The sequence below is a fragment of the Passer domesticus genome, chromosome 4 (assembly GCF_036417665.1).
Source record: "Passer domesticus isolate bPasDom1 chromosome 4, bPasDom1.hap1, whole genome shotgun sequence".
Taxonomy (NCBI): domain Eukaryota; kingdom Metazoa; phylum Chordata; class Aves; order Passeriformes; family Passeridae; genus Passer; species Passer domesticus.
In genome coordinates, this window is record NC_087477.1 from 11,827,891 (window position 1) to 11,851,627 (window position 23,737).

Below are 23,737 nucleotides of genomic sequence, written 5' to 3' on the forward strand. Positions count from 1 at the left end.
GCAGCCGGCCACTCCGGGCCACCGGGTCCAAGACACGAACGATGCCCTTTCCCCTGAGAAACAAAACTCACCAGGCCAGGTTCCTGATGTCAGTTTGCAGGAGGCACTTGGCACTGTCAAACCAGACACAGTTGTCTGTGGGGGCAACTTGCATCTGGGAGATATCCTGAAGCATGCGGAATTCCAGCAGACAGCCGGCCACTCCGGGCCACCGGGCCCTGGACACAAACGATGCCCTTTCCCCTGAGAAACAAAACTCACCAGGCCAGGTTCCTGATGTCAGTTTGCAGGAGGCACTTGGCACTGTCAAACCAGACACAGTTGCCTGTGGGGGCACCTTGCATCTGGGAGATATCCTGAAGCATGCGGAATTTCAGCAGGCAGCCGGCCACTTCGGGCCACCGGGCCCTGGACAAGAACCATGCCCTTTCCCCTGAGAAACAAAACTCACCAGGCCAGGTTCCTGATGACAGTTTGCAGGAGGCACTTGGCACTGTCAAACCAGACACAGTTGCCTGTGGGTGCAGCTTGCATCTGGGAGATATCCTGAACCATGCGGAATTTCAGCAGGCAGCCGGCCACTCGGGGCCACCGGGCCCTGGACACGAACGATGCCCTTTCCCCTGAGAAACAAAACTCACCAGGCCAGGTTCCTGATGTCAGTTTGCAGGAGGCACTTGGCACTCTCAAACCAGACACAGTTGTCTGTGGGGGCACCTTGCATCTGGGAGATATCCTGAACCATGCGGAATTTCAGCAGGCAGCCGGCCACTCCGGGCCACCGGGCCCTGGACACGAACCATGCCCTTTCCCCTGAGAAACAAAACTCACCAGGCCAGGTTCCTAATGACAGTTTGCAGGATTCACTTGGCACTGTCAAACCAGACACAGTTGCCTGTGGGTGCACCTTGCATCTGGGAGATATCCTGAAGCATGCGGAATTTCAGCAGGCAGCCGGCCACTCCGGGCCACCGGGACCTGGACACAAACGATGCCCTTTCCCCTGAGAAACAAAAGTCACCAGGCCAGGTTCCTGATGTCAGTTTGCAGGAGGCACTTGGCACTGTCAAACCAGACACAGTTGCCTGTGGGGGCACCTTGCATCTGGGAGATATCCTGAACCATGCGGAATTTCAGCAGGCAGCCGGCCACTCCGGGCCACCGGGCCCTGGACATGAACGATGCCATTTCCCCTGAGAAACAAAACTCACCAGGCCAGGTTCCTGATGTCAGTTTGCAGGAGGCACTTGGCACTGTCAAACCAGACACAGTTTCCTGTGGGGGCACCTTGCATCTGGGAGATATCCTGAAGCATACGGAATTTCAGCAGGCAGCCGGCCACTCCGGGCCACCGGGCCCAAGACACGAACGATGCCCTTTCCCCTGAGAAACAAAAGTCACCAGGCCAGGTTCCTGATGTCAGTTTGCAGGAGGCACTTGGCACTGTCAAACCAGACACAGTTGCCTGTGGGGGCACCTTGCATCTGGGAGATATCCTGAACCATGCGGAATTTCAGCAGGCAGCCGGCCACTCCGGGCCACCGGGCCCTGGACATGAACGATGCCATTTCCCCTGAGAAACAAAACTCACCAGGCCAGGTTCCTGATGTCAGTTTGCAGGAGGCACTTGGCACTGTCAAACCAGACACAGTTTCCTGTGGGGGCACCTTGCATCTGGGAGATATCTTGAAGCATACGGAATTTCAGCAGGCAGCCGGCCACTCCGGGCCACCGGGCCCAAGACACGAACGATGCCCTTTCCCCTGAGAAACAAAACTCACCAGGCCAGGTTCCTGATGTCAGTTTGCAGGAGGCACTTGGCACTGTCAAACCAGACACAGTTGTCTGTGGGGGCACCTTGCATCTGGGAGATATCCTGAAGCATGCGGAATTCCAGCAGGCAGCCGGCCACTCCGGGCCACCGGGCCCTGGACACGAACGATGCCCTTTCCCCTGAGAAACAAAACTCACCAGGCCAGGTTCCTGATGTCAGTTTGCAGGAGGCACTTGGCACTGTCAAACCAGACACAGTTGCCTGTGGGGGCACCTTGCATCTGGGAGATATCCAGAACCATGCGGAATTTCAGCAGGCAGCCGGCCACTCCGGGCCACCGGGCCCTGGACACGAACGATGCCCTTTCCCCTGAGAAACAAAAGTCACCAGGCCAGGTTCCTGATGTCAGTTTGCAGGAGGCACTTGGCACTGCCAAACCAGACACAGTTGCCTGTGGGGGGCACCTTGCATCTGGGAGATATCCTGAAGCATGCGGAATTTCAGCAGGCAGCCTGCCACTCCGGGCCACCGGGCCCTGGACACGAACCATGCCCTTTCCCCTGACAAACAAAACTCACCAGGCCAGGTTCCTGATGACAGTTTGCAGGAGGCACTTGGCACTGTCAAACCAGACACAGTTGCCTGTGGGTGCACCTTGCATCTGGGAGATATCCTGAACCATGCAGAATTTCAGCAGGCAGCCGGCCACTCCGGGCCACCGGGCCGTGGACACGAACCATGGCCTTTCCCCTGAGAAACAAAACTCACCAGGCCAGGTTCCTGATGTCAGTTTGCAGGAGGCACTTGGCACTGCCAAACCAGACACAGTTGCCTGTGGGGGCACCTTGCATCTGGGAGATATCCTGAAGCATGCGGAATTTCAGCAGGCAGCCGGCCACTCCGGGCCACCGGGCCCTGGACACGAACGATGCCCTTTCCCCTGAGAAACAAAACTCACCAGGCCAGGTTCCTGATGTCAGTTTGCAGGAGGCACTTGGCACTGTCAAACCAGACACAGTTGCCTGTGGGGGCACCTTGCATCTGGGAGATATCCTGAAGCATGCGGAATTTCAGCAGGCAGCCGGCCACTCCGGGCCACCGGGCCCTGGTCATGAACGATGCCATTTCCCCTGAGAAACAAAACTCACCAGGCCAGGTTCCTGATGTCAGTTTGCAGGAGGCACTTGGCACTGTCAAACCAGACACAGTTGCCTGTGGGGGCACCTTGCATCTGGGAGATATCCTGAAGCATACGGAATTTCAGCAGGCAGCCGGCCACTCCGGGCCACCGGGCCCTGGACACGAACGATGCCCTTTCCCCTGAGAAACAAAACTCACCAGGCCAGGTTCCTGATGTCAGTTTGCAGGAGGCACTTGGCACTGTCAAACCAGACACAGTTGCCTGTGGGGGCACCTTGCATCTGGGAGATATCCTGAAGCATGCGGAATTCCAGCAGGCAGCCTGCCACTCCGGGCCACCGGGCCCTGGACACGAACGATGCCCTTTCCCCTGAGAAACAAAAGTCACCAGGCCAGGTTCCTGATGTCAGTTTGCAGGAGGCACTTGGCACTCTCAAACCAGACACAGTTGCCTGTGGGGGCACCTTGCATCTGGGAGATATCCTGAAGAATGCGGAATTTCAGCAGGCAGCCGGCCACTCCGGGCCACCGGGCCCAAGACACGAACGATGCCCTTTCCCCTGAGAAACAAAACTCACCAGGCCAGGTTCCTGATGTCAGTTTGCAGGAGGCACTTGGCACTGTCAAACCAGACACCGTTGTCTGTGGGGGCAACTTGCATCTGGGAGATATCCTGAAGCATGCGGAATTCCAGCAGGCAGCCGGCCACTCCGGGCCACCGGGCCCTGGACACAAACGATGCCCTTTCCCCTGAGAAACAAAACTCACCAGGCCAGGTTCCTGATGTCAGTTTGCAGGAGGCACTTGGCACTGTCAAACCAGACACAGTTGCCTGTGGGGGCACCTTGCATCTGGGAGATATCCTGAAGCATGCGGAATTTCAGCAGGCAGCCGGCCACTTCGGGCCACCGGGCCCTGGACACGAACCATGCCCTTTCCCCTGAGAAACAAAACTCACCAGGCCAGGTTCCTGATGACAGTTTGCAGGAGGCACTTGGCACTGTCAAACCAGACACAGTTGCCTGTGGGTGCACCTTGCATCTGGGAGATATCCTGAACCATGCGGACTTTCAGCAGGCAGCCGGCCACTCCGGGCCACCGGGCCCTGGACACGAACCATGCCCTTTCCCCTGAGAAACAAAACTCACCAGGCCAGGTTCCTGATGTCAGTTTGCAGGAGGCACTTGGCACTGTCAAACCAGACACAGTTGCCTGTGGGGGCACCTTGCATCTGGGAGATATCCTGAAGCATGCGGAATTTCAGCAGGCAGCCGGCCACTCCGGGCCACCGGGCCCTGGACACGAACGATGCCCTTTCCCCTGAGAAACAAAACTCACCAGGCCAGGTTCCTGATGTCAGTTTGCAGGAGGCACTTGGCACTGTCAAACCAGACACAGTTGCCTGTGGGGGCACCTTGCATCTGGGAGATATCCTGAAGCATGCGGAATTTCAGCAGGCAGCCGGCCACTCCGGGCCACCGAGCCCTGGACACGAACGATGCCCTTTCCCCTGAGAAACAAAAGTCACCAGGCCAGGTTCCTGATGTCAGTTTGCAGGAGGCACTTGGCACTCTCAAACCAGACACAGTTGCCTGTGGGGGGCACCTTGCATCTGGGAGATATCCTGAAGCATGCGGAATTTCAGCAGGCAGCCGGCCACCCCGGGCCACCGGGCCCTGGACACGAACGATGCCCTTACCCCTGAGAAACAAAAGTCACCAGGCCAGGTTCCTGATGTCAGTTTGCAGGAGGCACTTGGCACTGTCAAACCAGACACAGTTGCCTGTGGGTGCACCTTGCATCTGGGAGATATCCTGAACCATGCAGAATTTCAGCAGGCAGCCGGCCACTCCGGGCCACCGGGCCCTGGACACGAACGATGGCCTTTGCCCTGAGAAACAAAACTCACCAGGCCAGGTTCCTGATGTCAGTTTGCAGGAGGCACTTGGCACTCTCAAACCAGACACAGTTGCCTGTGGGGGCACCTTGCATCTGGGAGATATCCTGAAGCATGCGGAATTTCAGCAGGCAGCCGGCCACTCCGGGCCACCGAGCCCTGGACACGAACGATGCCCTTTCCCCTGAGAAACAAAAGTCACCAGGCCAGGTTCCTGATGTCAGTTTGCAGGAGGCACTTGGCACTCTCAAACCAGACACAGTTGCCTGTGGGGGGCACCTTGCATCTGGGAGATATCCTGAAGCATGCGGAATTTCAGCAGGCAGCCGGCCACCCCGGGCCACCGGGCCCTGGACACGAACGATGCCCTTTCCCCTGAGAAACAAAAGTCACCAGGCCAGGTTCCTGATGTCAGTTTGCAGGAGGCACTTGGCACTGTCAAACCAGACACAGTTGCCTGTGGGTGCACCTTGCATCTGGGAGATATCCTGAACCATGCAGAATTTCAGCAGGCAGCCGGCCACTCCGGGCCACCGGGCCCTGGACACGAACGATGGCCTTTGCCCTGAGAAACAAAACTCACCAGGCCAGGTTCCTGATGTCAGTTTGCACTAGGCACTTGGCACTCTCAAACCAGACACAGTTGCCTGTGGGGGCACCTTGCATCTGGGAGATATCCTGAACCATGCGGAATTTCAGCAGGCAGCCGGCCAGTCCGGGCCACCGGGCCCTGGACACGAACCATGCCCTTTCCCCTGAGAAACAAAATTCACCAGGCCAGGTTCCTGATGTCAGTTTGCAGGAGGCACTTGGCACTGTCAAACCAGACACAGTTGCCTGTGGGGGCACCTTGCATCTGGGAGATATCCTGAAGCATACGGAATTTCAGCAGGCAGCCGGCCACTCCGGGCCACCGGGCCCTGGACACGAACGATGGCCTTTGCCCTGAGAAACAAAACTCACCAGGCCAGGTTCCTGATGTCAGTTTGCAGGAGACACTTGGCACTGTCAAACCAGACACAGTTGCCTGTGGGTGCACGTTGCATCTGGGAGATATCCTGAACCATGCGGAATTTCAGCAGGCAGCCGGCCACTCCGGGCCACCGGGCCGTGGCCACGAACCATGCCCTTTCCCCTGAGAAACAAAACTCACCAGGCCAGGTTCCTGATGTCAGTTTGCAGGAGGCACTTGGCACTGTCAAACCAGCCACAGTTGCCTGTGGGGGCACCTTGCATCTGGGAGATATCCTGAACCATGCGGAATTTCAGCAGGCAGCCGGCCACTCCGGGCCACCGGGCCCTGGACACGAACGATGGCCTTTGCCCTGAGAAACAAAACTCACCAGGCCAGGTTCCTGATGTCAGTTTGCAGGAGGCACTTGGCACTCTCAAACCAGACACAGTTGCCTGTGGGGGCACCTTGCATCTGGGAGATATCCTGAAGCATGCGGAATTCCAGCAGGCAGCCGGCCACTCCGGGCCACCGGGCCCTGGACACGAACGATGCCCTTTCCCCTGAGAAACAAAACTCACCAGGCCAGGTTCCTGATGTCAGTTTGCAGGAGGCACTTGGCACTCTCAAACCAGACACAGTTGCCTTTGGGGGCACCTTGCATCTGGGAGATATCCTGAACCATGCGGAATTTCAGCAGGCAGCCGGCCACTCCGGGCCACCGGGCCCTGGACACGAACGATGCCATTTCCCCTGAGAAACAAAACTCACCAGGCCAGGTTCCTGATGTCAGTTTGCAGGAGGCACTTGGCACTGTCAAACCAGACACAGTTGCCTGTGGGTGCACCTTGCATCTGGGAGATATCCTGAAGCATGCGGAATTCCAGCAGGCAGCCGGCCACTCCGGGCCACCGGGCCCTGGACAGGAACGATGCCCTTTCCCCTGAGAAACAAAACTCACCAGGCCAGCTTCCTGATCTCAGTTTGCAGGAGGCACTTGGCACTGTCAAACCAGACACAGTTGCCTGTGGGGGCACCTTGCATCTGGGAGATATCCTGAAGAATGCGGAATTTCAGCAGGCAGCCGGCCACTCCGGGCCACCGGGCCCTGGACATGAACGATGCCATTTCCCCTGAGAAACAAAACTCACCAGGCCAGGTTCCTGATGTCAGTTTGCAGGAGGCACTTGGCACTCTCAAACCAGACACAGTTTCCTGTGGGGGCACCTTGCATCTGGGAGATATCCTGAAGCATACGGAATTTCAGCAGGCAGCCGGCCACTCCGGGCCACCGGGCCGTGGACACGAACGATGCCCTTTCCCCTGAGAAACAAAACTCACCAGGCCAGGTTCCTGATGTCAGTTTGCAGGAGGCACTTGGCACTGCCAAACCAGACACAGTTGCCTGTGGGGGCACCTTGCATCTGGGAGATATCCTGAAGCATGCGGAATTTCAGCAGGCAGCCGGCCACTCCGGGCCACCGGGCCCTGGACACGAACCATGCCCTTTCCCCTGAGAAACAAAACTCACCAGGCCAGGTTCCTGATGTCAGTTTGCAGGAGGCACTTGGCACTGTCAAACCAGACACAGTTGCCTGTGGGGGCACCTTGCATCTGGGAGATATCCTGAAGCATGCAGAATTTCAGCAGGCAGCCGGCCACTCCGGGCCACCGGGCCCTGGACATGAACGATGCCATTTCCCCTGAGAAACAAAACTCACCAGGCCAGGTTCCTGATGTCAGTTTGCAGGAGGCACTTGGCACTCTCAAACCAGACACAGTTGCCTGTGGGGGCACCTTGCATCTGGGAGATATCCTGAAGCATATGGAATTTCAGCAGGCAGCCGGCCACTCCGGGCCACCGGGCCCAAGACACGAACGATGCCCTTTCCCCTGAGAAACAAAACTCACCAGGCCAGGTTCCTGATGTCAGTTTGCAGGAGGCACTTGGCACTGTCAAACCAGACACAGTTGTCTGTGGGGGCACCTTGCATCTGGGAGATATCCTGAAGCATGCGGAATTCCAGCAGGCAGCCTGCCACTCCGGGCCACCGGGCCCTGGACACGAAGGATGCCCTTTCCCCTGAGAAACAAAACTCACCAGGCCAGGTTCCTGATGTCAGTTTGCAGGAGGCACTTGGCACTCTCAAACCAGACACAGTTGCCTGTGGGGGCACCTTGCATCTGGGAGATATCCTGAAGCATGCGGAATTTCAGCAGGCAGCCGGCCACTCCGGGCCACCGGGTCCAAGACACGAACGATGCCCTTTCCCCTGAGAAACAAAACTCACCAGGCCAGGTTCCTGATGTCAGTTTGCAGGAGGCACTTGGCACTGTCAAACCAGACACAGTTGTCTGTGGGGGCAACTTGCATCTGGGAGATATCCTGAAGCATGCGGAATTCCAGCAGACAGCCGGCCACTCCGGGCCACCGGGCCCTGGACACAAACGATGCCCTTTCCCCTGAGAAACAAAACTCACCAGGCCAGGTTCCTGATGTCAGTTTGCAGGAGGCACTTGGCACTGTCAAACCAGACACAGTTGCCTGTGGGGGCACCTTGCATCTGGGAGATATCCTGAAGCATGCGGAATTTCAGCAGGCAGCCGGCCACTTCGGGCCACCGGGCCCTGGACAAGAACCATGCCCTTTCCCCTGAGAAACAAAACTCACCAGGCCAGGTTCCTGATGACAGTTTGCAGGAGGCACTTGGCACTGTCAAACCAGACACAGTTGCCTGTGGGTGCAGCTTGCATCTGGGAGATATCCTGAACCATGCGGAATTTCAGCAGGCAGCCGGCCACTCCGGGCCACCAGGCCCAAGACACAAAAGATGCCCTTTCCCCTGAGAAACAAAACTCACCAGGCCAGGTTCCTGATGTCAGTTTGCAGGAGGCACTTGGCACTGTCAAACCAGACACAGTTGCCTGTGGGGGCACCTTGCATCTGGGAGATATCCTGAAGCATGCGGAATTTCAGCAGGCAGCCGGCCACTCCGGGCCACCGGGCCCTGGACATGAACGATGCCATTTCCCCTGAGAAACAAAACTCACCAGGCCAGGTTCCTGATGTCAGTTTGCAGGAGGCACTTGGCACTGTCAAACCAGACACAGTTTCCTGTGGGGGCACCTTGCATCTGGGAGATATCCTGAAGCATACGGAATTTCAGCAGACAGCCGGCCACTCCGGGCCACCGGGCCCTGGACACGAACGATGCCCTTTCCCCTGAGAAACAAAACTCACCAGGCCAGGTTCCTGATGTCAGTTTGCAGGAGGCACTTGGCACTGTCAAACCAGACACAGTTGCCTGTGGGGGCACCTTGCATCTGGGAGATATCCTGAAGCATGCAGAATTTCAGCAGGCAGCCGGCCACTCCGGGCCACCGGGCCCTGGACATGAACGATGCCATTTCCCCTGAGAAACAAAACTCACCAGGCCAGGTTCCTGATGTCAGTTTGCAGGAGGCACTTGGCACTGTCAAACCAGACACAGTTGCCTGTGGGTGCACCTTGCATCTGGGAGATATCCTGAAGCATACGGAATTTCAGCAGGCAGCCGGCCACTCCGGGCCATCGGGCCCAAGTCACGAACGATGCCCTTTCCCCTGAGAAACAAAACTCACCAGGCCAGGTTCCTGATGTCAGTTTGCAGGAGGCACTTGGCACTGTCAAACCAGACACAGTTGTCTGTGGGGGCACCTTGCATCTGGGAGATATCCTGAAGCATGCGGAATTCCAGCAGGCAGCCGGCCACTCCGGGCCACCGGGCCCTGGACACGAACGATGCCCTTTCCCCTGAGAAACAAAACTCACCAGGCCAGGTTCCTGATGTCAGTTTGCAGGAGGCACTTGGCACTGTCAAACCAGACACAGTTGCCTGTGGGGGCACCTTGCATCTGGGAGATATCCTGAAGCATGCGGAATTTCAGCAGGCAGGCGGCCACTCCGGGCCACCGAGCCCTGGACACGAACGATGCCCTTTCCCCTGAGAAACAAAAGTCACCAAGCCAGGTTCCTGATGTCAGTTTGCAGGAGGCACTTGGCACTCTCAAACCAGGCACAGTTGCATCTGGGGGGCACCTTGCATCTGGGAGATATCCTGAAGCATGCGGAATTTCAGCAGGCAGCCGGCCACTCCGGGCCACCGGGCCCTGGACACGAACGATGCCCTTTCCCCTGAGAAACAAAAGTCACCAGGCCAGGTTCCTGATGTCAGTTTGCAGGAGGCACTTGGCACTGTCAAACCAGACACAGTTGCCTGTGGGTGCACCTTGCATCTGGGAGATATCCTGAACCATGCAGAATTTCAGCAGGCAGCCGGCCACTCCGGGCCACCGGGCCGTGGACACGAACCATGGCCTTTCCCCTGAGAAACAAAAGTCACCAGGCCAGGTTCCTGATGTCAGTTTGCAGGAGGCACTTGGCACTGTCAAACCAGACACAGTTGTCTGTGGGGGCAACTTGCATCTGGGAGATATCCTGAAGCATGCGGAATTCCAGCAGACAGCCGGCCACTCCGGGCCACCGGGCCCTGGACACAAACGATGCCCTTTCCCCTGAGAAACAAAACTCACCAGGCCAGGTTCCTGATGTCAGTTTGCAGGAGGCACTTGGCACTGTCAAACCAGACACAGTTGCCTGTGGGTGCACCTTGCATCTGGGAGATATCCTGAAGCATACGGAATTTCAGCAGGCAGCCGGCCACTTCGGGCCACCGGGCCCTGGACAAGAACCATGCCCTTTCCCCTGAGAAACAAAACTCACCAGGCCAGGTTCCTGATGACAGTTTGCAGGAGGCACTTGGCACTGTCAAACCAGACACAGTTGCCTGTGGGTGCAGCTTGCATCTGGGAGATATCCTGAACCATGCGGAATTTCAGCAGGCAGCCGGCCACTCCGGGCCACCAGGCCCAAGACACAAAAGATGCCCTTTCCCCTGAGAAACAAAACTCACCAGGCCAGGTTCCTGATGTCAGTTTGCAGGAGGCACTTGGCACTGTCAAACCAGACACAGTTGCCTGTGGGGGCACCTTGCATCTGGGAGATATCCTGAAGCATGCGGAATTTCAGCAGGCAGCCGGCCACTCCGGGCCACCGGGCCCTGGACATGAACGATGCCATTTCCCCTGAGAAACAAAACTCACCAGGCCAGGTTCCTGATGTCAGTTTGCAGGAGGCACTTGGCACTGTCAAACCAGACACAGTTTCCTGTGGGGGCACCTTGCATCTGGGAGATATCCTGAAGCATACGGAATTTCAGCAGACAGCCGGCCACTCCGGGCCACCGGGCCCTGGACACGAACGATGCCCTTTCCCCTGAGAAACAAAACTCACCAGGCCAGGTTCCTGATGTCAGTTTGCAGGAGGCACTTGGCACTGTCAAACCAGACACAGTTGCCTGTGGGGGCACCTTGCATCTGGGAGATATCCTGAAGCATGCAGAATTTCAGCAGGCAGCCGGCCACTCCGGGCCACCGGGCCCTGGCCATGAACGATGCCATTTCCCCTGAGAAACAAAACTCACCAGGCCAGGTTCCTGATGTCAGTTTGCAGGAGGCACTTGGCACTGTCAAACCAGACACAGTTGCCTGTGGGTGCACCTTGCATCTGGGAGATATCCTGAAGCATACGGAATTTCAGCAGGCAGCCGGCCACTCCGGGCCATCGGGCCCAAGTCACGAACGATGCCCTTTCCCCTGAGAAACAAAACTCACCAGGCCAGGTTCCTGATGTCAGTTTGCAGGAGGCACTTGGCACTGTCAAACCAGACACAGTTGTCTGTGGGGGCACCTTGCATCTGGGAGATATCCTGAAGCATGCGGAATTCCAGCAGGCAGCCGGCCACTCCGGGCCACCGGGCCCTGGACACGAACGATGCCCTTTCCCCTGAGAAACAAAACTCACCAGGCCAGGTTCCTGATGTCAGTTTGCAGGAGGCACTTGGCACTGTCAAACCAGACACAGTTGCCTGTGGGGGCACCTTGCATCTGGGAGATATCCTGAAGCATGCGGAATTTCAGCAGGCAGGCGGCCACTCCGGGCCACCGAGCCCTGGACACGAACGATGCCCTTTCCCCTGAGAAACAAAAGTCACCAAGCCAGGTTCCTGATGTCAGTTTGCAGGAGGCACTTGGCACTCTCAAACCAGGCACAGTTGCATCTGGGGGGCACCTTGCATCTGGGAGATATCCTGAAGCATGCGGAATTTCAGCAGGCAGCCGGCCACTCCGGGCCACCGGGCCCTGGACACGAACCATGCCCTTTCCCCTGAGAAACAAAAGTCACCAGGCCAGGTTCCTGATGTCAGTTTGCAGGAGGCACTTGGCACTGTCAAACCAGACACAGTTGCCTGTGGGTGCACCTTGCATCTGGGAGATATCCTGAACCATGCAGAATTTCAGCAGGCAGCCGGCCACTCCGGGCCACCGGGCCGTGGACACGAACCATGGCCTTTCCCCTGAGAAACAAAAGTCACCAGGCCAGGTTCCTGATGTCAGTTTGCAGGAGGCACTTGGCACTGCCAAACCAGACACAGTTGCCTGTGGGGGCACCTTGCATCTGGGAGATATCCTGAAGCATGCGGAATTTCAGCAGGCAGCCGGCCACTCCGGGCCACCGGGCCCTGGACACGAACGATGCCCTTTCCCCTGAGAAACAAAACTCACCAGGCCAGGTTCCTGATGTCAGTTTGCAGGAGGCACTTGGCACTGTCAAACCAGACACAGTTGCCTGTGGGGGCACCTTGCATCTGGGAGATATCCTGAACCATGCGGAATTTCAGCAGGCAGCCGGCCACTCCGGGCCACCGGGCCCTGGACATGAACGATGCCATTTCCCCTGAGAAACTAAACTCACCAGGCCAGGTTCCTGATGTCAGTTTGCAGGAGGCACTTGGCACTGTCAAACCAGACACAGTTGCCTGTGGGGGCACCTTGCATCTGGGAGATATCCTGAAGCATACGGAATTTCAGCAGGCAGCCGGCCACTCCGGGCCACCGGGCCCTGGACACGAACGATGCCCTTTCCCCTGAGAAACAAAACTCACCAGGCCAGGTTCCTGATGTCAGTTTGCAGGAGGCACTTGGCACTGTCAAACCAGACACAGTTGTCTGTGGGGGCACCTTGCATCTGGGAGATATCCTGAAGCATGCGGAATTCCAGCAGGCAGCCGGCCACTCCAGGCCACCGGGCCCTGGACACGGACCATGCCCTTTCCCCTGAGAAACAAAACTCACCAGGCCAGGTTCCTGATGTCAGTTTGCAGGAGGCACTTGGCACTGTCAAACCAGACACAGTTGCCTGTGGGGGCACCTTGCATCTGGGAGATATCCTGAAGCATGCGGAATTTCAGCACGCAGCTGGCCACTCCGGGCCACCGGGCCCTGGACACGAACCATGCCCTTTCCCCTGAGAAACAAAAGTCACCAGGCCAGGTTCCTGATGACAGTTTGCAGGAGGCACTTGGCACTGTCAAACCAGACACAGTTGCCTGTGGGTGCACCTTGCATCTGGGAGATATCCTGAAGCATGCGGAATTTCAGCAGGCAGCCGGCCACTCCGGGCCACCGGGCCGTGGACACGAACCATGGCCTTTCCCCTGAGAAACAAAACTCACCAGGCCAGGTTCCTGATGTCAGTTTGCAGGAGGCACTTGGCACTGTCAAACCAGACACAGTTGCCTGTGGGTGCACCTTGCATCTGGGAGATACCCTGAACCATGCGGAATTTCAGCAGGCAGCCGGCCACTCCGGGCCACCGGGCCCTGGACATGAACGATGCCATTTCCCCTGAGAAACAAAACTCACCAGGCCAGGTTGCTGATGTCAGTTTGCAGGAGGCACTTGGCACTGTCAAACCAGACACAGTTGCCTGTGGGGGCACCTTGCATCTGGGAGATATCCTGAAGCATGCGGAATTTCAGCAGGCAGCCGGCCACTCCGGGCCACCGGGCCCAAGACACGAATGATGCCCTTTCCCCTGAGAAACAAAACTCACCAGGCCAGGTTCCTGATGACAGTTTGCAGGAGGCACTTGGCACTGTCAAACCAGACACAGTTGCCTGTGGGTGCACCTTGCATCTGGGAGATATCCTGAACCATGCAGAATTTCAGCAGGCAGCCGGCCACTCCGGGCCACCGGGCCGTGGACACGAACGATGCCCTTTCCCCTGAGAAACAAAACTCACCAGGCCAGGTTCCTGATGTCAGTTTGCAGGAGGCACTTGGCACTGCCAAACCAGACACAGTTGCCTGTGGGGGCACCTTGCATCTGGGAGATATCCTGAAGCATGCGGAATTTCAGCAGGCAGCCGGCCACTCCGGGCCACCGGGCCCTGGACACGAACCATGCCCTTTCCCCTGAGAAACAAAACTCACCAGGCCAGGTTCCTGATGTCAGTTTGCAGGAGGCACTTGGCACTGTCAAACCAGACACAGTTGCCTGTGGGGGCACCTTGCATCTGGGAGATATCCTGAAGCATGCAGAATTTCAGCAGGCAGCCGGCCACTCCGGGCCACCGGGCCCTGGACATGAACGATGCCATTTCCCCTGAGAAACAAAAGTCACCAGGCCAGGTTCCTGATGTCAGTTTGCAGGAGGCACTTGGCACTGTCAAACCAGACACAGTTGCCTGTGGGGGCACCTTGCATCTGGGAGATATCCTGAAGCATACGGAATTTCAGCAGGCAGCCGGCCACTCTGGGCCACCGGGCCCAAGACACGAACGATGCCCTTTCCCCTGAGAAACAAAACTCACCAGGCCAGGTTCCTGATGTCAGTTTGCAGGAGGCACTTGGCACTGTCAAACCAGACACAGTTGTCTGTGGGGGCACCTTGCATCTGGGAGATATCCTGAAGCATGCGGAAATCCAGCAGGCAGCCTGCCACTCCGGGCCACCGGGCCCTGGACACGAAGGATGCCCTTTCCCCTGAGAAACAAAACTCACCAGGCCAGGTTCCTGATGTCAGTTTGCAGGAGGCACTTGGCACTCTCAAACCAGACACAGTTGCCTGTGGGGGCACCTTGCATCTGGGAGATATCCTGAAGCATGCGGAATTTCAGCAGGCAGCCGGCCACTCCGGGCCACCGGGCCCTGGACAGGAACGATGCCCTTTCCCCTGAGAAACAAAACTCACCAGGCCAGGTTCCTGATGTCAGTTTGCAGGAGGCACTTGGCACTGTCAAACCAGACACAGTTGTCTGTGGGGGCAACTTGCATCTGGGAGATATCCTGAAGCATGCGGAATTCCAGCAGACAGCCGGCCACTCCGGGCCACCGGGCCCTGGACACAAACGATGCCCTTTCCCCTGAGAAACAAAACTCACCAGGCCAGGTTCCTGATGTCAGTTTGCAGGAGGCACTTGGCACTGTCAAACCAGACACAGTTGCCTGTGGGGGCACCTTGCATCTGGGAGATATCCTGAAGCATGCGGAATTTCAGCAGGCAGCCGGCCACTTCGGGCCACCGGGCCCTGGACATGAACGATGCCCTTTCCCCTGAGAAACAAAACTCACCAGGCCAGGTTCCTGATGTCAGTTTGCAGGAGGCACTTGGCACTGTCAAACCAGACACAGTTGCCTGTGGGTGCAGCTTGCATCTGGGAGATATCCTGAACCATGCGGAATTTCAGCAGGCAGCCGGCCACTCCGGGCCACCAGGCCCAAGACACAAAAGATGCCCTTTCCCCTGAGAAACAAAACTCACCAGGCCAGGTTCCTGATGTCAGTTTGCAGGAGGCACTTGGCACTGTCAAACCAGACACAGTTGCCTGTGGGGGCACCTTGCATCTGGGAGATATCCTGAAGCATGCGGAATTTCAGCAGGCAGCCGGCCACTCCGGGCCACCGGGCCCTGGACATGAACGATGCCATTTCCCCTGAGAAACAAAACTCACCAGGCCAGGTTCCTGATGTCAGTTTGCAGGAGGCACTTGGCACTGTCAAACCAGACACAGTTTCCTGTGGGGGCACCTTGCATCTGGGAGATATCCTGAAGCATACGGAATTTCAGCAGACAGCCGGCCACTCCGGGCCACCGAGCCCTGGACACGAACGATGCCCTTTCCCCTGAGAAACAAAAGTCACCAAGCCAGGTTCCTGATGTCAGTTTGCAGGAGGCACTTGGCACTGTCAAACCAGACACAGTTGCATCTGGGGGGCACCTTGCATCTGGGAGATATCCTGAAGCATGCGGAATTTCAGCAGGCAGCCGGCCACTCCGGGCCACCGGGCCCTGGACACGAACGATGCCCTTTCCCCTGAGAAACAAAAGTCACCAGGCCAGGTTCCTGATGTCAGTTTGCAGGAGGCACTTGGCACTGTCAAACCAGACACAGTTTCCTGTGGGGGCACCTTGCATCTGGGAGATATCCTGAAGCATACGGAATTTCAGCAGACAGCCGGCCACTCCGGGCCACCGAGCCCTGGACACGAACGATGCCCTTTCCCCTGAGAAACAAAAGTCACCAAGCCAGGTTCCTGATGTCAGTTTGCAGGAGGCACTTGGCACTCTCAAACCAGGCACAGTTGCATCTGGGGGGCACCTTGCATCTGGGAGATATCCTGAAGCATGCGGAATTTCAGCAGGCAGCCGGCCACTCCGGGCCACCGGGCCCTGGACACGAACGATGCCCTTTCCCCTGAGAAACAAAAGTCACCAGGCCAGGTTCCTGATGTCAGTTTGCAGGAGGCACTTGGCACTCTCAAACCAGACACAGTTGCCTGTGGGTGCACCTTGCATCTGGGAGATATCCTGAACCATGCAGAATTTCAGCAGGCAGCCGGCCACTCCGGGCCACCGGGCCGTGGACACGAACTATGGCCTTTCCCCTGAGAAACAAAAGTCACCAGGCCAGGTTCCTGATGTCAGTTTGCAGGAGGCACTTGGCACTGCCAAACCAGACACAGTTGCCTGTGGGGGCACCTTGCATCTGGGAGATATCCTGAAGCATGCGGAATTTCAGCAGGCAGCCGGCCACTCCGGGCCACCGGGCCCTGGACACGAACGATGCCCTTTCCCCTGAGAAACAAAACTCACCAGGCCAGGTTCCTGATGTCAGTTTGCAGGAGGCACTTGGCACTGTCAAACCAGACACAGTTGCCTGTGGGGGCACCTTGCATCTGGGAGATATCCTGAACCATGCGGAATTTCAGCAGGCAGCCGGCCACTCCGGGCCACCGGGCCCTGGACATGAACGATGCCATTTCCCCTGAGAAACTAAACTCACCAGGCCAGGTTCCTGATGTCAGTTTGCAGGAGGCACTTGGCACTGTCAAACCAGACACAGTTGCCTGTGGGGGCACCTTTCATCTGGGAGATATCCTGAAGCATACGGAATTTCAGCAGGCAGCCGGCCACTCCGGGCCACCGGGCCCAAGACACGAACGATGCCCTTTCCCCTGAGAAACAAAACTCACCAGGCCAGGTTCCTGATGTCAGTTTGCAGGAGGCACTTGGCACTGTCAAACCAGACACAGTTGTCTGTGGGGGCACCTTGCATCTGGGAGATATCCTGAAGCATGCGGAATTCCAGCAGGCAGCCGGCCACTCCAGGCCACCGGGCCCTGGACACGGACCATGCCCTTTCCCCTGAGAAACAAAAGTCACCAGGCCAGGTTCCTGATGTCAGTTTGCAGGAGGCACTTGGCACTGTCAAACCAGACACAGTTGCCTGTGGGGGCACCTTGCATCTGGGAGATATCCTGAAGCATGCGGAATTTCAGCACGCAGCTGGCCACTCCGGGCCACCGGGCCCTGGACAGAAACGATGCCCTTTCCCCTGAGAAACAAAAGTCACCAGGCCAGGTTCCTGATGACAGTTTGCAGGAGGCACTTGGCACTGTCAAACCAGACACAGTTGCCTGTGGGTGCACCTTGCATCTGGGAGATATCCTGAAGCATGCGGAATTTCAGCAGGCAGCCGGCCAATCCGGGCCACCGGGCCGTGGACACGAACCATGGCCTTTCCCCTGAGAAACAAAACTCACCAGGCCAGGTTCCTGATGTCAGTTTGCAGGAGGCACTTGGCACTGTCAAACCAGACACAGTTGCCTGTGGGTGCACCTTGCATCTGGGAGATACCCTGAACCATGCGGAATTTCAGCAGGCAGCCGGCCACTCCGGGCCACCGGGCCCTGGACATGAACGATGCCATTTCCCCTGAGAAACAAAACTCACCAGGCCAGGTTGCTGATGTCAGTTTGCAGGAGGCACTTGGCACTGTCAAACCAGACACAGTTGCCTGTGGGGGCACCTTGCATCTGGGAGATATCCTGAAGCATGCGGAATTTCAGCAGGCAGCCGGCCACTCCGGGCCACCGGGCCCAAGACACGAACGATGCCCTTTCCCCTGAGAAACAAAACTCACCAGGCCAGGTTCCTGATGACAGTTTGCAGGAGGCACTTGGCACTGTCAAACCAGACACAGTTGCCTGTGGGTGCACCTTGCATCTGGGAGATATCCTGAACCATGCAGAATTTCAGCAGGCAGCCGGCCACTCCGGGCCACCGGGCCGTGGACACGAACCATGGCCTTTCCCCTGAGAAACAAAACTCACCAGGCCAGGTTCCTGATGTCAGTTTGCAGGAGGCACTTGGCACTGCCAAACCAGACACAGTTGCCCTGTGGGGGCGCCTTGCATCTGGGAGATATCCTGAAGCATGCGGAATTTCAGCAGGCAGCCGGCCACTCCGGGCCACCGGGCCCTGGACATGAACGATGCCATTTCCCCTGAGAAACAAAACTCACCAGGCCAGGTTCCTGATGTCAGTTTGCAGGAGGCACTTGGCACTGTCAAACCAGACACAGTTGCCTGTGGGGGCACCTTGCATCTGGGAGATATCCTGAAGCATGCGGAATTTCAGCAGGCAGCCGGCCACTCCGGGCCACCGGGCCCTGGACATGAACGATGCCATTTCCCCTGAGAAACAAAACTCACCAGGCCAGGTTCCTGATGTCAGTTTGCAGGAGGCACTTGGCACTGTCAAACCAGACACAGTTGCCTGTGGGGGCACCTTGCATCTGGGAGATATCCTGAAGCATACGGAATTTCAGCAGGCAGCCGGCCACTCCGGGCCACCGGGCCCTGGACACGAACCATGCCCTTTCCCCTGAGAAACAAAACTCACCAGGCCAGGTTCCTGATGTCAGTTTGCAGGAGGCACTTGGCACTGTCAAACCAGACACAGTTGTCTGTGGGGGCACCTTGCATCTGGGAGATATCCTGAAGCATGCGGAATTCCAGCAGGCAGCCTGCCACTCCGGGCCACCGGGCCCTGGACACGAACGATGCCCTTTCCCCTGAGAAACAAAACTCACCAGGCCAGCTTCCTGATGTCAGTTTGCAGGAGGCACTTGGCACTCTCAAACCAGACACAGTTGCCTGTGGGTGCACTTTGCATCTGGGAGATATCCTGAAGCATGCGGAATTTCAGCAGGCAGCCGGCCACTCCGGGCCACCGGTCCCAAGACAAAAACGATGCCATTTCCCCTGAGAAACAAAACTCACCAGGCCAGGTTCCTGATGTCAGTTTGCAGGAGGCACTTGGCACTGTCAAACCAGACACAGTTGCCTGTGGGGGCACCTTGCATCTGGGAGATATCCTGAAGCATACGGAATTTCAGCAGGCAGCCGGCCACTCCGGGCCACCGGGCCCTGGACACAAACGATGCCCTTTCCCCTGAGAAACAAAACTCACCAGGCCAGGTTCCTGATGTCAGTTTGCAGGAGGCACTTGGCACTCTCAAACCAGACACAGTTGCCTCTGGGGGGCACCTTGCATCTGGGAGATATCCTGAAGCATGCGGAATTTCAGCAGGCAGCCGGCCACTCCGGGCCACCGGGCCCTGGACACGAACGATGCCCTTTCCCCTGAGAAACAAAAGTCACCAGGCCAGGTTCCTGATCTCAGTTTGCAGGAGGCACTTGGCACTCTCAAACCAGACACAGTTGCCTGTGGGTGCACCTTGCATCTGGGAGATATCCTGAACCATGCAGAATTTCAGCAGGCAGCCGGCCACTCCGGGCCACCGGGCCGTGGACACGAACCATGGCCTTTCCCCTGAGAAACAAAAGTCACCAGGCCAGGTTCCTGATGTCAGTTTGCAGGAGGCACTTGGCACTGCCAAACCAGACACAGTTGCCTGTGGGGGGCACCTTGCATCTGGGAGATATCCTGAACCATGCGGAATTTCAGCAGGCAGCCGGCCACTCCGGGCCACCGGGCCCTGGACACAAACCATGCCCTTTCCCCTGAGAAACAAAAGTCACCAAGCCAGGTTCCTGATGTCAGTTTGCAGGAGGCACTTGGCACTCTCAAACCAGGCACAGTTGCCTCTGGGGGGCACCTTGCATCTGGGAGATATCCTGAAGCATGCGGAATTTCAGCAGGCAGCCGGCCACTCCGGGCCACCGGGCCCTGGACATGAACGATGCCATTTCCCCTGAGAAACTAAACTCACCAGGCCAGGTTCCTGATGTCAGTTTGCAGGAGGCACTTGGCACTGTCAAACCAGACACAGTTGCCTGTGGGGGCACCTTGCATCTGGGAGATATCCTGAAGCATACGGAATTTCAGCAGGCAGCCGGCCACTCCGGGCCACCGGGCCCAAGACACGAACGATGCCCTTTCCCCTGAGAAACAAAACTCACCAGGCCAGGTTCCTGATGTCAGTTTGCAGGAGGCACTTGGCACTGTCAAACCAGACACAGTTGCCTGTGGGGGCACCTTGCATCTGGGAGATATCCTGAAGCATGCGGAATTTCAGCAGGCAGCCGGCCACTCCGGGCCACCGGGCCCTGGACATGAACGATGCCATTTCCCCTGAGAAACAAAACTCACCAGGCCAGGTTCCTGATGTCAGTTTGCAGGAGGCACTTGGCACTGTCAAACCAGACACAGTTGCCTGTGGGGGCACCTTGCATCTGGGAGATATCCTGAAGCATGCGGAATTCCAGCAGGCAGCCGGCCACTCCGGGCCACCGGGCCCTGGACACAAACGATGCCCTTTCCCCTGAGAAACAAAAGTCACCAGGCCAGGTTCCTGATGTCAGTTTGCAGGAGGCACTTGGCACTCTCAAACCAGACACAGTTGCCTGTGGGGGCACCTTGCATCTGGGAGATATCCTGAAGCATGCAGAATTTCAGCAGGCAGCCGGCCACTCCGGGCCACCGGGCCCTGGACTTGAACGATGCCATTTCCCCTGAGAAACAAAACTCACCAGGCCAGGTTCCTGATGTCAGTTTGCAGGAGGCACTTGGCACTGTCAAACCAGACACAGTTGCCTGTGGGTGCACAATGCATCTGGGAGATATCCTGAAGCATACGGAATTTCAGCAGGCAGCCGGCCACTCCGGGCCACCGGGCCCTGGACACGAACGATGCCCTTTCCCCTGAGAAACAAAACTCACCAGGCCAGGTTCCTGATGTCAGTTTGCAGGAGGCACTTGGCACTGTCAAACCAGACACAGTTGTCTGTGGGGGCACCTTGCATCTGGGAGATATCCTGAAGCATGCGGAATTCCAGCAGGTAGCCTGCCACTCCGGGCCACCGGGCCCTGGACACGAAGGATGCCCTTTCCCCTGAGAAACAAAACTCACCAGGCCAGGTTCCTGATGTCAGTTTGCAGGAGGCACTTGGCACTCTCAAACCAGACACAGTTGCCTGTGGGGGCACCTTGCATCTGGGAGATATCCTGAAGCATGCGGAATTTCAGCAGGCAGCCGGCCACTCCGTGCCACCGGGCCCAAGACTCGAACGATGCCCTTTCCCCTGAGAAACAAAACTCACCAGGCCAGGTTCCTGATGTCAGTTTGCAGGAGGCACTTGGCACTGTCAAACCAGACACAGTTGTCTGTGGGGGCAACTTGCATCTGGGAGATATCCTGAAGCATGCGGAATTCCAGCAGACAGCCGGCCACTCCGGGCCTCCGGGCCCTGGACACAAACGATGCCCTTTCCCCTGAGAAACAAAACTCACCAGGCCAGGTTCCTGATGTCAGTTTCCAGGAGGCACTTGGCACTGTCAAACCAGACACAGTTGCCTGTGGGGGCACCTTGCATCTGGGAGATATCCTGAAGCATGCGGAATTTCAGCAGGCAGCCGGCCACTTCGGGCTACCGGGCCCTGGACACGAACCATGCCCTTTCCCCTGAGAAACAAAACTCACCAGGCCAGGTTCCTGATGTCAGTTTGCAGGAGGCACTTGGCACTGTCAAACCAGACACAGTTGCCTGTGGGTGCAGCTTGCATCTGGGAGATATCCTGAACCATGCGGAATTTCAGCAGGCAGCCGGCCACTCCGGGCCACCAGGCCCAAGACACAAACGATGCCCTTTCCCCTGAGAAACAAAACTCACCAGGCCAGGTTCCTGATGTCAGTTTGCAGGAGGCACTTGGCACTGTCAAACCAGACACAGTTGCCTGTGGGGGCACCTTGCATCTGGGAGATATCCTGAAGCATACGGAATTTCAGCAGGCAGCCGGCCACTCCGGGCCACCGGGCCCTGGACACGAACGATGCCCTTTCCCCTGAGAAACAAAACTCACCAGGCCAGGTTCCTGATGTCAGTTTGCAGGAGGCACTTGGCACTGTCAAACCAGACACAGTTGCCTGTGGGGGCACCTTGCATCTGGGAGATATCCTGAAGCATTCAGAATTTCAGCAGGCAGCCGGCCACTCCGGGCCACCGGGCCCTGGACATGAACGATGCCATTTCCCCTGAGAAACAAAACTCACCAGGCCAGGTTCCTGATGTCAGTTTGCAGGAGGCACTTGGCACTGTCAAACCAGACACAGTTGCCTGTGGGTGCACCTTGCATCTGGGAGATATCCTGAAGCATACGGAATTTCAGCAGGCAGCCGGCCACTCCGGGCCACCGGGCCCAAGTCACGAACGATGCCCTTTCCCCTGAGAAACAAAACTCACCAGGCCAGGTTCCTGATGTCAGTTTGCAGGAGGCACTTGGCACTGTCAAACCAGACACAGTTGTCTGTGGGGGCACCTTGCATCTGGGAGATATCCTGAAGCATGCGGAATTCCAGCAGGCAGCCGGCCACTCCGGGCCACCGGGCCCTGGACACGAACGATGCCCTTTCCCCTGAGAAACAAAAGTCACCAGTCCAGGTTCCTGATGTCAGTTTGCAGGAGGCACTTGGCACTGTCAAACCAGACACAGTTGCCTGTGGGGGCACCTTGCATCTGGGAGATATCCTGAAGCATGCGGAATTTCAGCAGGCAGGCGGCCACTCCGGGCCACCGAGCCCTGGACACGAACGATGCCCTTTCCCCTGAGAAACAAAAGTCACCAAGCCAGGTTCCTGATGTCAGTTTGCAGGAGGCACTTGGCACTCTCAAAGCAGGCACAGTTGCCTCTGGGGGGCACCTTGCATCTGGGAGATATCCTGAAGCATGCGGAATTTCAGCAGGCAGCCGGCCACTCCGGGCCACCGGGCCCTGGACACGAACGATGCCCTTTCCCCTGAGAAACAAAAGTCACCAGGCCAGGTTCCTGATGTCAGTTTGCAGGAGGCACTTGGCACTCTCAAACCAGACACAGTTGCCTGTGGGTGCACCTTGCATCTGGGAGATATCCTGAACCATGCAGAATTTCAGCAGGCAGCCGGCCACTCCGGGCCACCGGGCCGTGGACACGAACCATGGCCTTTCCCCTGAGAAACAAAAGTCACCAGGCCAGGTTCCTGATGTCAGTTTGCAGGAGGCACTTGGCACTGCCAAACCAGACACAGTTGCCTGTGGGGGCACCTTGCATCTGGGAGATATCCTGAAGCATGCGGAATTTCAGCAGGCAGCCGGCCACTCCGGGCCACCGGGCCCTGGACACGAACGATGCCCTTTCCCCTGAGAAACAAAACTCACCAGGCCAGGTTCCTGATGTCAGTTTGCAGGAGGCACTTGGCACTGTCAAACCAGACACAGTTGCCTGTGGGGGCACCTTGCATCTGGGAGATAT